Raw genomic sequence first — 6,523 nt, forward strand, 5'->3', positions numbered from 1 at the left:
CCTAAAGGCGAGCCGTAATGGCCTCATCTTCGGCAGGCTCCTCCGGGGTTTTTTTTTTTGTGCTGAACCTCGTTCTTTAAATGATGCTATCCTGAGGAGGACACCTTAAGGCGAGCCGTAACGGCCTCATCTTCGGCAGGCTCCTATGTTTTTTTTTTTACGTTGTGCTGACCCTCGTTCTTTAAATGACGCTATCCCGAGGAGGACACCTAAAGGCGAGCCATAATGGCCTCATCTTCGGCAGGCTCCTCCATTTTTTTTTTTTACATTGTGCTGACCCTCATTCTTTAAATGAGGCTATCTCGAGGAGGACACCTAAAGGTGAGCCATAATGGCCTTATCTTCGGCAGATTCCTCCGGGGTTTTTTTTTCATTGTGCTGATCCTCGTTCTTTAAATGACAACACCCCAAGGAGGGCACTTAAAGGCGAGCCGTAATGGCCTCATCTTTGGCAAGCTCCTCCGATTTTTTTTCACAGTTTTTTTCCCGGTTTTTTTTGGTTTTTTTTTTCCTTGTGCTGACCCTCATTCTTTAAATGAGGCTATCTCGAGGAGGACCCCTAAAGGCGAGCCGTAATAGCCTCATCTTTGGCAAGCTCCTCCGATTTTTTTTCACAGTTTTTTTCCCGGTTTTTTTTGGTTTTTTTTTTCCTTGTGCTGACCCTCATTCTTTAAATGAGGCTATCTCGAGGAGGACCCCTAAAGGCGAGCCGTAATAGCCTCATCTTTGGCAAGCTCCTCCGATTTTTTTTCACAGTTTTTTTCCCGGTTTTTTTTGGTTTTTTTTTTCCTTGTGCTGACCCTCATTCTTTAAATGAGGCTATCTCGAGGAGGACCCCTAAAGGCGAGCCGTAATAGCCTCATCTTTGGCAAGCTCCTCCGATTTTTTTTCACAGTTTTTTTCCCGGTTTTTTTTGGTTTTTTTTTTCCTTGTGCTGACCCTCATTCTTTAAATGAGGCTATCTCGAGGAGGACCCCTAAAGGCGAGCCGTAATAGCCTCATCTTTGGCAAGCTCCTCCGATTTTTTTTCACAGTTTTTTTCCCGGTTTTTTTTGGTTTTTTTTTTCCTTGTGCTGACCCTCATTCTTTAAATGAGGCTATCTCGAGGAGGACCCCTAAAGGCGAGCCGTAATAGCCTCATCTTTGGCAAGCTCCTCCGATTTTTTTTCACAGTTTTTTTCCCGGTTTTTTTTGGTTTTTTTTTTCCTTGTGCTGACCCTCATTCTTTAAATGAGGCTATCTCGAGGAGGACCCCTAAAGGCGAGCCGTAATAGCCTCATCTTTGGCAAGCTCCTCCGATTTTTTTTCACAGTTTTTTTCCCGGTTTTTTTTGGTTTTTTTTTTCCTTGTGCTGACCCTCATTCTTTAAATGAGGCTATCTCGAGGAGGACCCCTAAAGGCGAGCCGTAATAGCCTCATCTTTGGCAAGCTCCTCCGATTTTTTTTCACAGTTTTTTTCCCGGTTTTTTTTGGTTTTTTTTTTCCTTGTGCTGACCCTCATTCTTTAAATGAGGCTATCTCGAGGAGGACCCCTAAAGGCGAGCCGTAATAGCCTCATCTTTGGCAAGCTCCTCCGATTTTTTTTCACAGTTTTTTTCCCGGTTTTTTTTGGTTTTTTTTTTCCTTGTGCTGACCCTCATTCTTTAAATGAGGCTATCTCGAGGAGGACCCCTAAAGGCGAGCCGTAATAGCCTCATCTTTGGCAAGCTCCTCCGATTTTTTTTCACAGTTTTTTTCCCGGTTTTTTTTGGTTTTTTTTTTCCTTGTGCTGACCCTCATTCTTTAAATGAGGCTATCTCGAGGAGGACCCCTAAAGGCGAGCCGTAATAGCCTCATCTTTGGCAAGCTCCTCCGATTTTTTTTCACAGTTTTTTTCCCGGTTTTTTTTGGTTTTTTTTTTCCTTGTGCTGACCCTCATTCTTTAAATGAGGCTATCTCGAGGAGGACCCCTAAAGGCGAGCCGTAATAGCCTCATCTTTGGCAAGCTCCTCCGATTTTTTTTCACAGTTTTTTTCCCGGTTTTTTTTGGTTTTTTTTTTCCTTGTGCTGACCCTCATTCTTTAAATGAGGCTATCTCGAGGAGGACCCCTAAAGGCGAGCCGTAATAGCCTCATCTTTGGCAAGCTCCTCCGATTTTTTTTCACAGTTTTTTTCCCGGTTTTTTTTGGTTTTTTTTTTCCTTGTGCTGACCCTCATTCTTTAAATGAGGCTATCTCGAGGAGGACCCCTAAAGGCGAGCCGTAATAGCCTCATCTTTGGCAAGCTCCTCCGATTTTTTTTCACAGTTTTTTTCCCGGTTTTTTTTGGTTTTTTTTTTCCTTGTGCTGACCCTCATTCTTTAAATGAGGCTATCTCGAGGAGGACACCTAAAGTCGAGCGGTAATGGCCTCATCTTCGGCAGGCTCATCCCATTTTTTTTCCTTTTTTTTTTACGTTGTGCTGACCCTCGTTCTTTAAATGACGCTATCTGGAGGAGGACACCTAAAGGCGAGCCGTAAGCGCCTCGTCTTCAACAGGCTTCTCCATTTTTTTCTGGTTTTTTCCTTTTTTTATACGTTATGCTGACCCTCGTTCTTTAAATGACGCTATCCCGAGGAGGATACCTAAAGGCGAGCCGTAATGGCCTCATCTTTGGCAAGCTCCTCCGATTTTTTTTCACAGTTTTTTTCCCGGTTTTTTTTGGTTTTTTTTTTTCATTGTGCTGACCCTCATTCTTTAAATGACGCTATCCCGAGGAGGACACCTAAAGTCGAGCGGTAATGGCCTCATCTTCGGCAGGCTCATCCCATTTTTTTTCCTTTTTTTTTTACGTTGTGCTGACCCTCGTTCTTTAAATGACGCTATCTGGAGGAGGACACCTAAAGGCGAGCCGTAATGGCCTCATCTTCGGCAGGCTCCTCCGGGGTTTTTTTTTTGTGCTGAACCTCGTTCTTTAAATGATGCTATCCTGAGGAGGACACCTTAAGGCGAGCCGTAACGGCCTCATCTTCGGCAGGCTCCTATGTTTTTTTTTTACGTTGTGCTGACCCTCGTTCTTTAAATGACGCTATCCCGAGGAGGACACCTAAAGGCGAGCCATAATGGCCTCATCTTCTGCAGACTCCTTCGGTTTTTTTTTCGGTTTATTTTTTTATTTTTTTTACGTTGTGATGACCCTCGTTCTTTAAATGACGCGTTCCTGAGGAGGACACCTAAAGTCAAGCCGTAATGGCCTCAACTTTGGCAAGCTCCTCCGGTTTTTTTTTCCTTTTTTTTTTAAACGTTGTTTTGACCCTCGTTATTTAAATGACGCTATCTCGAGGAGGACACCTAAAGGCGAGCCATAATGGCCTCATATTCGGCACGCTCCTCCATTTTTTTGTTTTCCATTTCTTTTTTTTTTTTACGTTGTGCTTACCCTCGTTCTTTAAATGACGCTATCCCAAGGAGGACACCTAAAGGCGAGCCATAATGGCCTCATCTTCTACAGGCTCCTTCGGTTTTTTTTTTTCCGGTTTATTTTTCTTATTTTTTTTTACGTTGTTCTGACCCTCGTTCTTTAAATGACGCTATCCCGAGGAAGACACCTAAAGGCGAGCCGTAACGGCCTCATCTTTGGCACGCTCCTCCATTTTTTTATTTTCCGTTTTTTTTTAACGTTGTGCTGACCCTCGTTCTTTAAATAACGCTATCCCGAGGAGGACACCTAAAGGCGAGCCATAATGGCCTCATCTTCGACAGTCTCCTCCGGTTTTTTTATTTTTTTATTTTTTTTTTACATTGTGCTGACCCTCGTTCTTTAAATGAGGCTATCTCGAGGAGAACACCTAAAGGCGAGCCGTAATGGCCTTATCTTCGGTAGGCTCCTCCGGTTTTTTTTTTTTCATTGTGCTGACCCTCGTTCTTTAAATGACGCCATCCCAAGGAGGACACTTAAAGGCGAGCCGTAATGGCCTCATTTTTGGCAAGCTCCTCCGATTTTTTTTCACAGTTTTTTTCCTGGTTTTTTTTTGGTTTTTTTTTGTTGTGATGACCCTCATAGGACAACGTAAAAAAAAAAACACCTGAGGAGCCTATCGAAGATGAGGCCATTACGGTTCGCCCGTAAGTATCCTCCTCGGGATAGCGACATTTAAAGAACGAGTGTCAGCAGAACATAAAATAAAAAAAAGGGAAAAAATCGAGAAAAAACTGTGAAAAAAAATTGGAGTAGCTTGCCAAAGATGAGGCCATTACGGCTTGCCTTTAGGTGTCCTCCTCAAGATAGCGTCATTTAAAGAACGAGGGTCAGCACAACGTAAAAAAAAAAAAAGAAAAAAAAAAAGAACACCTGAGGAGCCTGCCGAAGATGAGGCCATTACGGCTAGCCCTTAGGTGTCCTCCTCGAGATAGCGTCATTTAAAGAACGAGAGTCAGCAGAACGTAAAATAAAAAAAACCAGAGGAGCCTGCCGAAGATGAGGTCATTACGACTCGCCTTTAGGTGTCCTCCTTGGGATAGCGTCATTTAAAGAATGAGTGTCAGCACAACGTAAAAAAAAAAAACCGTGAGGAGCCTGCCGAAGATGAGGCCGTTACGGCTCGCCTTTAGGTGTCCTCCTCGGGATAGCGTCATTTAAAGAACGAGGGTCAGCACAACATAAAAAAAAATGGAGGATCCTGCCGAAGATGAGACCATTATGGCTCGCCTTTAGCTGTCCTCCTCGGGATAGCGTCATTTAAAGAACGAGTATCAGCACAACGTAAAAAAAAAGGGGGAAAAACTGAGAAAAAACTGTGAAAAAAAATCGGAGGAGCTTGCCAAAGATGAGGCCATTACGGCTTGCCTTTAGGTGTCCTCCTCAGGATAGCGTTATTTAAAGAACGAGGGTCAGCACAATGTAAAAAAAAAAAAAACACCTAAGGAGCCTGCTGATGATGAGGCCATTACGGCTCGCCTTTAGGTGTCCTCCTCACGATAGCGTCATTTAAAGAACGAGAGTCAGCAGAACGTAAAAAAAAAAACACCGGAGGAGCCTGCCGAAGATGAGGCCATTACGGCTCGCCTTTAGGTGTCCTCCTCACGATAGCGTCATTTAAAGAACGAGAGTCAGCAGAACGTAAAAAAAAAAACACCGGAGGAGCCTGCCGAAGATGAGGCCATTACGGCTCGCCTTTAGGTGTCCTCCTCACGATAGCGTCATTTAAAGAACGAGAGTCAGCAGAACGTAAAAAAAAAAACACCGGAGGAGCCTGCCGAAGATGAGGCCATTACGGCTCGCCTTTAGGTGTCCTCCTCACGATAGCGTCATTTAAAGAACGAGAGTCAGCAGAACGTAAAAAAAAAAACACCGGAGGAGCCTGCCGAAGATGAGGCCATTACGGCTCGCCTTTAGGTGTCCTCCTCACGATAGCGTCATTTAAAGAACGAGAGTCAGCAGAACGTAAAAAAAAAAACACCGGAGGAGCCTGCCGAAGATGAGGCCATTACGGCTCGCCTTTAGGTGTCCTCCTCACGATAGCGTCATTTAAAGAACGAGAGTCAGCAGAACGTAAAAAAAAAAACACCGGAGGAGCCTGCCGAAGATGAGGCCATTACGGCTCGCCTTTAGGTGTCCTCCTCACGATAGCGTCATTTAAAGAACGAGAGTCAGCAGAACGTAAAAAAAAAAACACCGGAGGAGCCTGCCGAAGATGAGGCCATTACGGCTCGCCTTTAGGTGTCCTCCTCACGATAGCGTCATTTAAAGAACGAGAGTCAGCAGAACGTAAAAAAAAAAACACCGGAGGAGCCTGCCGAAGATGAGGCCATTACGGCTCGCCTTTAGGTGTCCTCCTCACGATAGCGTCATTTAAAGAACGAGAGTCAGCAGAACGTAAAAAAAAAAACACCGGAGGAGCCTGCCGAAGATGAGGCCATTACGGCTCGCCTTTAGGTGTCCTCCTCAGGATAGCGTTATTTAAAAAACGAGGGTCAGCAAAACGGAAAAAAAAAAAAAAAAAACACCTGAGGAGCCTGCCGAAGATGAGGCCATTACGTCTCGCCCTTAGGTGTCCTCCTCGAGATAGCGTCATTTAAAGAACGAGAGTCAGCAGAACGTAAAATAAAAAAAAAACCGGAGGAGCCTGCCGAAGATGAGGCCATTACGGCGCGTGTTTAGGTGTCCTCCTCGGGATAGCATCATTTAAAGAATGAGTGTCAGCACAACGTAAAAAAAAAAAAACCATGAGGAGCCTGCCGAAGATGAGGCCGTTACAGCTCGCCTTTAGGTGTCCTCCTCGGGATAGCGTCATTTAAAGAACGAGGGTCAGCACAACATTAAAAAAAAAACGGAGGAGCCTGCCGAAGATGAGACCATTATGGCTCGCCTTTAGGTGTCCTCCTCGGGATAGCGTCATTTAAAGAACGAGTATCAGAACAACGTAAAAAAAAAGGGAAAAAACCGAGAAAAAACTGTGAAAAAAAATCGGAGGAGCTTGCCAAAGATGAGGCCTTTACGGCTTGCCTTTAGGTGTCCTCCTCAGGATAGCGTCATTTAAAGAACGAGGGTCAGCACAACGTAAAA

This window comes from Arachis ipaensis, chromosome B06, assembly GCF_000816755.2.
Source record: "Arachis ipaensis cultivar K30076 chromosome B06, Araip1.1, whole genome shotgun sequence".
Classification (NCBI taxonomy): Eukaryota; Viridiplantae; Streptophyta; class Magnoliopsida; order Fabales; family Fabaceae; genus Arachis; species Arachis ipaensis.